Here is a 12,410-nt window from a genome sequence, read left to right as displayed (position 1 = left end):
ATGAGGGCAGTACATTTCGGAGAAATTAGTGAAATCTCCAATTCACAAAAGGGGTACCCCTTTCAGAAATATTCGATTTCTCTAATATGAATCTGAGCAACGTTTTGATAGTTAATAATAAAGAATATGCGAGGGTCATGGGGACAAAAGTTGTAGCCCTTTGTCTTAGGGTTCTATGTATAAAATTTCGTCCAAATCCGAGGTGTGTAGAGGGCGATACAGTCAAAATACTGAGAGATGTACGAATATAAGGAAAAACCTTGCCAGAATTGCCATCAAAAAGGGGAATTTTTTTTGAAATGTTGAATTAAGGCTCCGTTTCGACTCCAATATATTCATTTCCCCATGAGATATCTTGGGGGAAAATATCGAACGAGTTGAACACGAGGGTAATACATTTCGGAAAAATTAGTGAAATCTCCAATTCACCAAAGGGGTACCCCTTTCAGAAATCTTCGATTTCTCTAATATGAATCCGAGCAACGTTTTGATAGTGAATAATAAAGAATATGCGAGGGTCATGGGCACAAAAGCTGTAGCCCTACGTCTTAGGGTTCTATGTATAAAATTTCGTACAAATACGAGGTGTGTAGAGGGCGATACAGTCAAAATACTGAGTGATGTACAAATATAAGGGAAAAACTTGCGAAAATTGCCATCAAAAAGGGGACTTTTTTTTGAAATGTTGAATTAAGGCTCCGTTTCGACTCCAATATATTCATTTCCCTATGAGATATCTTGGGGGAAAATATCGAACGAGTTGAACACGAGGGTAATACATTTCGGAAAAATTAGTGAAATCTCCAATTCACCAAAGGGGTACCCCTTTCAGAAATCTTCGATTTCTCTAATATGAATTCGAGCAATGTTTTGATAGTGAATAATAAAGAATATGCGAGGGTCATGGGCACAAAAGTTGTTTCCCTATGTCTTAGGGTTCTGTGTATAAAATTTCGTGCAAATCCGAGGTGTGTAGAGGGCGATACAGTCAAAATACTGAGTGATGTACGAATATAAGGGAAAAACTTGCGAAAATTGCCATCAAAAAGGGGAATTTTTTTTGAAATGTTGAATTAAGGCTCTGTTTCGACTCCAATATATTCATTTACCCATGAGATCTCTTGGGGAATAATATCGAACGAGTAGAACATGAGGGCAATACATTTCGGAGAAATTAGTGAAATCTCCAATTCACCAAAGGGGTACCCCTTTCAGAAATCTTCGATTTCTCTAATATGAATCCGAGCAACCTTTTGATAGTGAATAATAAAGAATATGCGAGGTTCATGGGCACAAAAGCTGTAGCCCTACGTCTTAGGGTTCTATGTATAAAATTTCGTGCAAATCCGAGGTGTGTAGAGGGCGATACAGTCAAAATACTGAGGGATGTACGAATATAAAGAAAAAACTTCCTAGAATTGCCATAAAAAAGGGGAATTTATTTTGAAATTTTGAATTAAGGCTCCGTTTCGACTCCAATATATTCATTTACCCATGAGATCTCTTGGGGAAAAATATCGAACGAGTTGAACATGAGGGCAATACATTTCGGAGAAATTAGTGAAATCTCCAATTCACCAAAGGGGTACCCTTTCAGAAATCTTCGATTTCTCTAATATGAATCCGAGCAACGTTTTGATAGTGAATAATAATGAATATGCGAGGGTCATGGGCACAAAAGCTGTAGCCCTACGTCTTAGGGTTCTATGTATAAAATTTCGTGCAAATCCGAGGTGTGTAGAGGGCGATACAGTTAAAATACTGAGAGATGTACGAATATAAGGAAAAAACTTGTGAACATTGCCATCAAAAAGGGGAATTTTTTTTGAAATGTTGAATTAAGGCTCTGTTTTGACTCCAATATATTCATTTACCCATGAGATCTCTTGGGGAATAATATCGAACGAGTTGAACATGAGGGCAATACATTTCGGAGAAATTAGTGAAATCTCCAATTCACCAAAGGGGTACCCCTTTCAGAAATCTTCGATTTCTCTAATATGAATCCGAGCAACGTTTTGATAGTGAATAATAAAGAATATGCGAGGTTCATGGGCACAAAAGCTGTAGCCCTACGTCTTAGGGTTCTATGTATAAAATTTCGTGCAAATCCGAGGTGTGTAGAGGGCGATACAGTCAAAATACTGAGGGATGTACGAATATAAAGAAAAAAGTTCCTAGAATTGCCATCAAAAAGGGGAATTTTTTTTTAAATGTTGAATTAAGGCTCCGTTTCGACTCCAATATATTCATTTCCCCATGAGATATCTTGGGGGAAAATATCGAACGAGTTGAACACGAGGGTAATACATTTCGGAAAAATTAGTGAAATCTCCAATTCACCAAAGGGGTACCCCTTTCAGAAATCTTCGATTTCTCTAATTTGAATTCGAGCAATATTTTGATAGTGAATAATAAAGAATATGCGAGGGTCATGGGCACAAAAGTTGTAGCCCTATATCTTAGGGTTCTATTTATAAAATTTCATGCAAATCCGAGGTGTGTAGAGGGCGATACAGTCAAAATACTGAGTGATGTACGAATATAAGGGAAAAACTTGCGAAAATTGCCATCAAAAAGGGGAATTTTTTTTGAAATGTTGAATTAAGGCTCCCTTTCGACTCCAATATATTCATTTCCCTATGAGATATCTTGGGGGAAAATATCGAACGAGTTGAACACGAGGGTAATACATTTCGGAAAAATTAGTGAAATCTCCAATTCACCAAAGGGGTACCCCTTTCAGAAATCTTCGATTTCTCTAATATGAATTCGAGCAATGTTTTGATAGTGAATAATAAATAATATGCGAGGGTCATGGGCACAAAAGTTGTTTCCCTATGTCTTAGGGTTCTGTGTATAAAATTTCGTGCAAATCCGAGGTGTGTAGAGGGCGATACAGTCAAAAGACTGAGTGATGTACGAATATAAGGGAAAAACTTGCGAAAATTGCCATCAAAAAGGGGAATTTTTTTTGAAATGTTGAATTAAGGCTCCCTTTCGACTCCAATATATTCATTTCCCTATGAGATATCTTGGGGGAAAATATCGAACGAGTTGAACACGAGGGTAATACATTTCGGAAAAATTAGTGAAATCTCCAATTCACCAAAGGGGTACCCCTTTCAGAAATCTTCGATTTCTCTAATATGAATTCGAGCAATGTTTTGATAGTGAATAATAAAGAATATGCGAGGGTCATGGGCACAAAAGTTGTTTCCCTATGTCTTAGGGTTCTGTGTATAAAATTTCGTGCAAATCCGAGGTGTGTAGAGGGCGATACAGTCAAAATACTGAGTGATGTACGAATATAAGGGAAAAACTTGCGAAAATTGCCATCAAAAAGGGGAATTTTTTTTGAAATGTTGAATTAAGGCTCCGTTTCGACTCCAATATATTCATTTCCCCATGAGATCTCTTGGGGAAATATATCGAATGAGTTGAACATGAGGGCAATACATTTCGGAGAAATTAGTGAAATCTCCAATTCACCAAAGGGGTACCCCTTTCAGAAATTTTTGATTTCTCTAATATGAATCCGAGCAACGTTTTGATAGTGAATCATAATGTATATGCGAGGGTCATGGGCACAAAAGTTGTAGCCCTACGTCTTAGGGTTCTATGTATAAAATTTCGTGCAAATCCGAGGTGTGTAGAGGGCGATACAGTCAAAATACTAAGAGATGTACGAATATAAGGAAAAAACTTGCCAGAATTGCCATCAAAAAGGGGAATTTTTTTTGAAATGTTGACTTAAGGCTCCGTTTCGACTCCAATATATTCATTTCCCCATGAGATATCTTGGGGGAAAATATCGAACGTGTTGAACTGGAGGGCAATACATTTCGGAGAAATTAGTGAAATCCCCAATTCACCAAAGGGGTACCCCTTTCAGAAATCTTCGATTTCTCTAATATGAATCCGAGCAACGTTTTGATAGTGAATAATAAAGAATATTCGAGGTTCATGGGCACAAAAGCTGTAGCCCTACGTCTTAGGGTTCTATGTATAAAATTTCGTGCAAATCCGAGGTGTGTAGAGGGCGATACAGTCAAAATACTGAGGGATGTACGAATGTAAAGAAAAAAGTTCCTAGAATTGCCATCAAAAAGGGGAATTTTTTTTTAAATGTTGAATTAAGGCTCCGTTTCGACTCCAATATATTCATTTCCCCATGAGATATCTTGGGGGAAAATATCGAACGAATTGAACACGAGGGTAATACATTTCGGAAAAATTAGTGAAATCTCCAATTCACCAAAGGGGTACCCCTTTCAGAAATCTTCGATTTCTCTAATTTGAATTCGAGCAATATTTTGATAGTGAATAATAAAGAATATGCGAGGGTCATGGGCACAAAAGTTGTAGCCCTATATCTTAGGGTTCTATTTATAAAATTTCATGCAAATCCGAGGTGTGTAGAGGGCGATACAGTCAAAATACTGAGTGATGTACGAATATAAGGGAAAAACTTGCGAAAATTGCCATCAAAAAGGGGAATTTTTTTTGAAATGTTGAATTAAGGCTCCCTTTCGACTCCAATATATTCATTTCCCTATGAGATATCTTGGGGGAAAATATCGAACGAGTTGAACACGAGGGTAATACATTTCGGAAAAATTAGTGAAATCTCCAATTCACCAAAGGGGTACCCCTTTCAGAAATCTTCGATTTCTCTAATATGAATTCGAGCAATGTTTTGATAGTGAATAATAAATAATATGCGAGGGTCATGGGCACAAAAGTTGTTTCCCTATGTCTTAGGGTTCTGTGTATAAAATTTCGTGCAAATCCGAGGTGTGTAGAGGGCGATACAGTCAAAATACTGAGTGATGTACGAATATAAGGGAAAAACTTGCGAAAATTGCCATCAAAAAGGGGAATTTTTTTTGAAATGTTGAATTAAGGCTCCGTTTCGACTCCAATATATTCATCTCCCCATGAGATCTCTTGGGGAAATATATCGAATGAGTTGAACATGAGGGCAATACATTTCAGAGAAATTAGTGAAATCTCCAATTCACCAAAGGGGTACCCCTTTCAGAAATTTTTGATTTCTCTAATATGAATCCGAGCAACGTTTTGATAGTGAATAATAATGAATATGCGAGGGTCATGGGCACAAAAGTTGTAGCCCTACGTCTTAGGGTTCTATGTATAAAATTTCGTGCAAATCCGAGGTGTGAAGAGGGCGATACAGTCAAAATACTAAGAGATGTACGAATATAAGGAAAAAACTTGCCAGAATTGCCATCAAAAAGGGGAATTTTTTTTGAAATGTTGAATTAAGGCTCCGTTTCGACTCCAATATATTCATTTCCCCATGAGATATCTTGGGGGAAAATATCGAACGAGTTGAACACGAGGGTAATACATTTCGGAAAAATTAGTGAAATCTCCAATTCACCACAGGGGTACCCCTTTCAGAAATCTTCGATTTCTCTAATATGAATCCGAGCAACGTTTTGATAGTGAATAATGAAGAATATGCGAGGGTCATGGGCACAAAAGCTGTAGCCCTACGTCTTAGGGTTCTATGTATAAAATTTCGTGCAAATCCGAGGTGTGTAGAGGGCGATACAGTCAAAATACTGAGTGATGTACGAATATAAGGGAAAAACTTGCGAAAATTGCCATCAAAAAGGGGAATTTTTTTTTAAATGTTGAATTAAGGCTCCATTTCGACTCCAATATATTCATTTCCCTATAAGATATCTTGGGGGAAAATATCGAACTAGTTGAACACGAGGGTAATACATTTCGGAAAAATTAGTGAAATCTCCAATTCACCAAAGGGGTACCCCTTTCAGAAATCTTCGATTTCTCTAATATGAATTCGAGCAATGTTTTGATAGTGAATAATAAAGAATATGCGAGGGTCATGGGCACAAAAGTTGTTGCCCTATGTCTTAGGGTTCTATGTATAATATTTCGTGCAAATCCGAGGTGTGTAGAGGGCGATACATTCTGAATACTGAGAGATGGACGAATATAAGGAAAAAACTTGCCAGAATTGCCATCAAAAAGGGGAATTTTTTTTGAAATGTTGAATTAAGGCTCCGTTTCGACTCCAATATATTCATTTCCCCATGAGATATCTTGGGGGAAAATATCGAACGAGTTGAACACGAGGGTAATACATTTCGGAAAAATTAGTGAAATCTCCAATTCACCACAGGGGTACCCCTTTCAGAAATCTTCGATTTCTCTAATATGAATCCGAGCAACGTTTTGATAGTGAATAATGAAGAATATGCGAGGGTCATGGGCACAAAAGCTTTAGCCCTACGTCTTAGGGTTCTATGTATAAAATTTCGTGCAAATCCGAGGTGTGTAGAGGGCGATACAGTCAAAATACTGAGTGATGTACGAATATAAGGGAAAAACTTGCGAAAATTGCCATCAAAAAGGGGAATTTTTTTTTAAATGTTGAATTAAGGCTCCATTTCGACTCCAATATATTCATTTCCCTATAAGATATCTTGGGGGAAAATATCGAACTAGTTGAACACGAGGGTAATACATTTCGGAAAAATTAGTGAAATCTCCAATTCACCAAAGGGGTACCCCTTTCAGAAATCTTCGATTTCTCTAATATGAATTCGAGCAATGTTTTGATAGTGAATAATAAATAATATGCGAGGGTCATGGGCACAAAAGTTGTTTCCCTATGTCTTAGGGTTCTGTGTATAAAATTTCGTGCAAATCCGAGGTGTGTAGAGGGCGATACAGTCAAAAGACTGAGTGATGTACGAATATAAGGGAAAAACTTGCGAAAATTGCCATCAAAAAGGGGAATTTTTTTTGAAATGTTGAATTAAGGCTCCCTTTCGACTCCAATATATTCATTTCCCTATGAGATATCTTGGGGGAAAATATCGAACGAGTTGAACACGAGGGTAATACATTTCGGAAAAATTAGTGAAATCTCCAATTCACCAAAGGGGTACCCCTTTCAGAAATCTTCGATTTCTCTAATATGAATTCGAGCAATGTTTTGATAGTGAATAATAAATAATATGCGAGGGTCATGGGCACAAAAGTTGTTTCCCTATGTCTTAGGGTTCTGTGTATAAAATTTCGTGCAAATCCGAGGTGTGTAGAGGGCGATACAGTCAAAATACTGAGTGATGTACGAATATAAGGGAAAAACTTGCGAAAATTGCCATCAAAAAGGGGAATTTTTTTTGAAATGTTGAATTAAGGCTCCGTTTCGACTCCAATATATTCATCTCCCCATGAGATCTCTTGGGGAAATATATCGAATGAGTTGAACATGAGGGCAATACATTTCAGAGAAATTAGTGAAATCTCCAATTCACCAAAGGGGTACCCCTTTCAGAAATTTTTGATTTCTCTAATATGAATCCGAGCAACGTTTTGATAGTGAATAATAATGAATATGCGAGGGTCATGGGCACAAAAGTTGTAGCCCTACGTCTTAGGGTTCTATGTATAAAATTTCGTGCAAATCCGAGGTGTGAAGAGGGCGATACAGTCAAAATACTAAGAGATGTACGAATATAAGGAAAAAACTTGCCAGAATTGCCATCAAAAAGGGGAATTTTTTTTGAAATGTTGAATTAAGGCTCCGTTTCGACTCCAATATATTCATTTCCCCATGAGATATCTTGGGGGAAAATATCGAACGAGTTGAACACGAGGGTAATACATTTCGGAAAAATTAGTGAAATCTCCAATTCACCACAGGGGTACCCCTTTCAGAAATCTTCGATTTCTCTAATATGAATCCGAGCAACGTTTTGATAGTGAATAATGAAGAATATGCGAGGGTCATGGGCACAAAAGCTGTAGCCCTACGTCTTAGGGTTCTATGTATAAAATTTCGTGCAAATCCGAGGTGTGTAGAGGGCGATACAGTCAAAATACTGAGTGATGTACGAATATAAGGGAAAAACTTGCGAAAATTGCCATCAAAAAGGGGAATTTTTTTTTAAATGTTGAATTAAGGCTCCATTTCGACTCCAATATATTCATTTCCCTATAAGATATCTTGGGGGAAAATATCGAACTAGTTGAACACGAGGGTAATACATTTCGGAAAAATTAGTGAAATCTCCAATTCACCAAAGGGGTACCCCTTTCAGAAATCTTCGATTTCTCTAATATGAATTCGAGCAATGTTTTGATAGTGAATAATAAAGAATATGCGAGGGTCATGGGCACAAAAGTTGTTGCCCTATGTCTTAGGGTTCTATGTATAATATTTCGTGCAAATCCGAGGTGTGTAGAGGGCGATACATTCTGAATACTGAGAGATGGACGAATATAAGGAAAAAACTTGCCAGAATTGCCATCAAAAAGGGGAATTTTTTTTGAAATGTTGAATTAAGGCTCCGTTTCGACTCCAATATATTCATCTCCCCATGAGATCTCTTGGGGAAATATATCGAATGAGTTGAACATGAGGGCAATACATTTCGGAGAAATTAGTGAAATCTCCAATTCACCAAAGGGGTACCCCTTTCAGAAATTTTTGATTTCTCTAATATGAATCCGAGCAACGTTTTGATAGTGAATAATAATGAATATGCGAGGGTCATGGGCACAAAAGTTGTAGCCCTACGTCTTAGGGTTCTATGTATAAAATTTCGTGCAAATCCGAGGTGTGAAGAGGGCGATACAGTCAAAATACTAAGAGATGTACGAATATAAGGAAAAAACTTGCCAGAATTGCCATCAAAAAGGGGAATTTTTTTTGAAATGTTGAATTAAGGCTCCGTTTCGACTCCAATATATTCATTTCCCCATGAGATATCTTGGGGGAAAATATCGAACGAGTTGAACACGAGGGTAATACATTTCGGAAAAATTAGTGAAATCTCCAATTCACCAAAGGGGTACCCCTTTCAGAAATCTTCGATTTCTCTAATTTGAATTCGAGCAATATTTTGATAGTGAATAATAAAGAATATGCGAGGGTCATGGGCACAAAAGTTGTAGCCCTATATCTTAGGGTTCTATTTATAAAATTTCATGCAAATCCGAGGTGTGTAGAGGGCGATACAGTCAAAATACTGAGTGATGTACGAATATAAGGGAAAAACTTGCGAAAATTGCCATCAAAAAGGGGAATTTTTTTTGAAATGTTGAATTAAGGCTCCCTTTCGACTCCAATATATTCATTTCCCTATGAGATATCTTGGGGGAAAATATCGAACGAGTTGAACACGAGGGTAATACATTTCGGAAAAATTAGTGAAATCTCCAATTCACCAAAGGGGTACCCCTTTCAGAAATCTTCGATTTCTCTAATATGAATTCGAGCAATGTTTTGATAGTGAATAATAAATAATATGCGAGGGTCATGGGCACAAAAGTTGTTTCCCTATGTCTTAGGGTTCTGTGTATAAAATTTCGTGCAAATCCGAGGTGTGTAGAGGGCGATACAGTCAAAAGACTGAGTGATGTACGAATATAAGGGAAAAACTTGCGAAAATTGCCATCAAAAAGGGGAATTTTTTTTGAAATGTTGAATTAAGGCTCCCTTTCGACTCCAATATATTCATTTCCCTATGAGATATCTTGGGGGAAAATATCGAACGAGTTGAACACGAGGGTAATACATTTCGGAAAAATTAGTGAAATCTCCAATTCACCAAAGGGGTACCCCTTTCAGAAATCTTCGATTTCTCTAATATGAATTCGAGCAATGTTTTGATAGTGAATAATAAAGAATATGCGAGGGTCATGGGCACAAAAGTTGTTTCCCTATGTCTTAGGGTTCTGTGTATAAAATTTCGTGCAAATCCGAGGTGTGTAGAGGGCGATACAGTCAAAATACTGAGTGATGTACGAATATAAGGGAAAAACTTGCGAAAATTGCCATCAAAAAGGGGAATTTTTTTTGAAATGTTGAATTAAGGCTCCGTTTCGACTCCAATATATTCATTTCCCCATGAGATCTCTTGGGGAAATATATCGAATGAGTTGAACATGAGGGCAATACATTTCGGAGAAATTAGTGAAATCTCCAATTCACCAAAGGGGTACCCCTTTCAGAAATTTTTGATTTCTCTAATATGAATCCGAGCAACGTTTTGATAGTGAATCATAATGTATATGCGAGGGTCATGGGCACAAAAGTTGTAGCCCTACGTCTTAGGGTTCTATGTATAAAATTTCGTGCAAATCCGAGGTGTGTAGAGGGCGATACAGTCAAAATACTAAGAGATGTACGAATATAAGGAAAAAACTTGCCAGAATTGCCATCAAAAAGGGGAATTTTTTTTGAAATGTTGACTTAAGGCTCCGTTTCGACTCCAATATATTCATTTCCCCATGAGATATCTTGGGGGAAAATATCGAACGTGTTGAACTGGAGGGCAATACATTTCGGAGAAATTAGTGAAATCCCCAATTCACCAAAGGGGTACCCCTTTCAGAAATCTTCGATTTCTCTAATATGAATCCGAGCAACGTTTTGATAGTGAATAATAAAGAATATTCGAGGTTCATGGGCACAAAAGCTGTAGCCCTACGTCTTAGGGTTCTATGTATAAAATTTCGTGCAAATCCGAGGTGTGTAGAGGGCGATACAGTCAAAATACTGAGGGATGTACGAATGTAAAGAAAAAAGTTCCTAGAATTGCCATCAAAAAGGGGAATTTTTTTTTAAATGTTGAATTAAGGCTCCGTTTCGACTCCAATATATTCATTTCCCCATGAGATATCTTGGGGGAAAATATCGAACGAGTTGAACACGAGGGTAATACATTTCGGAAAAATTAGTGAAATCTCCAATTCACCAAAGGGGTACCCCTTTCAGAAATCTTCGATTTCTCTAATTTGAATTCGAGCAATATTTTGATAGTGAATAATAAAGAATATGCGAGGGTCATGGGCACAAAAGTTGTAGCCCTATATCTTAGGGTTCTATTTATAAAATTTCATGCAAATCCGAGGTGTGTAGAGGGCGATACAGTCAAAATACTGAGTGATGTACGAATATAAGGGAAAAACTTGCGAAAATTGCCATCAAAAAGGGGAATTTTTTTTGAAATGTTGAATTAAGGCTCCCTTTCGACTCCAATATATTCATTTCCCTATGAGATATCTTGGGGGAAAATATCGAACGAGTTGAACACGAGGGTAATACATTTCGGAGAAATTAGTGAAATCTCCAATTCACCAAAGGGGTACCCCTTTCAGAAATCTTCGATTTCTCTAATATGAATTCGAGCAATGTTTTGATAGTGAATAATAAAGAATATCCGAGGGTCATGGGCACAAAACTTGTTGCCCTATGTCTTAGGGTTCTGTGTATAATATTTCGTGCAAATCCGAGGTGTGTATAGGGTGATACATTCTAAATACTGAGAGATGGACGAATATAAGGAAAAAACTTATGAAAATTGCCATCAAAAAGGGGAATTTTTTTTGAAATGTTGAATTAAGGCTCCGATTCGACTCCAATATATTCATTTCCCCATGAGATATCTTGGGGGAAAATATCGAACGAGTTGAACATGAGGGCAATACATTTCGGAGAAATTAGTGAAATCTCCAATTCACCAAAGGGGTACCCCTTTCAGAAATCTTCGATTTCTCTACTATGAATCCGAGCAACGTTTTGATAGTGAATAATAAAGAATATGCGAGGGTCATGGGCACAAAAGCTGTAGCCCTACGTCTTAGGGTTCTATGTACAAAATTTCGTGCAAATCCGAGGTGTGTAGAGGGCGATACAGTCAAAATACTGAGGGATGTACGAATATAAAGAAAAAACTTTTTAGAATTGCCATCAAAAAGGGGAATTTTTTTTGAAATGTTGAATTAAGGCTCCGTTTCGACTCCAATATATTCATTTCCCCATGAGATATCTTGGGGGAAAATATCGAACGAGTTGAACACGAGGGTAATACATTTCGGAAAAATTAGTGAAATCTCCAATTCACCACAGGGGTACCCCTTTCAGAAATCTTCGATTTCTCTAATATGAATCCGAGCAACGTTTTGATAGTGAATAATGAAGAATATGCGAGGGTCATGGGCACAAAAGCTGTAGCCCTACGTCTTAGGGTTCTATGTATAAAATTTCGTGCAAATCCGAGGTGTGTAGAGGGCGATACAGTCAAAATACTGAGTGATGTACGAATATAAGGGAAAAACTTGCGAAAATTGCCATCAAAAAGGGGAATTTTTTTTTAAATGTTGAATTAAGGCTCCATTTCGACTCCAATATATTCATTTCCCTATAAGATATCTTGGGGGAAAATATCGAACTAGTTGAACACGAGGGTAATACATTTCGGAAAAATTAGTGAAATCTCCAATTCACCAAAGGGGTACCCCTTTCAGAAATCTTCGATTTCTCTAATATGAATTCGAGCAATGTTTTGATAGTGAATAATAAAGAATATGCGAGGGTCATGGGCACAAAAGTTGTT

Source organism: Humulus lupulus, chromosome 9, assembly GCF_963169125.1.
Source record: "Humulus lupulus chromosome 9, drHumLupu1.1, whole genome shotgun sequence".
NCBI classification, from domain to species: Eukaryota; Viridiplantae; Streptophyta; class Magnoliopsida; order Rosales; family Cannabaceae; genus Humulus; species Humulus lupulus.
This window is presented reverse-complemented; position numbering follows the sequence as displayed.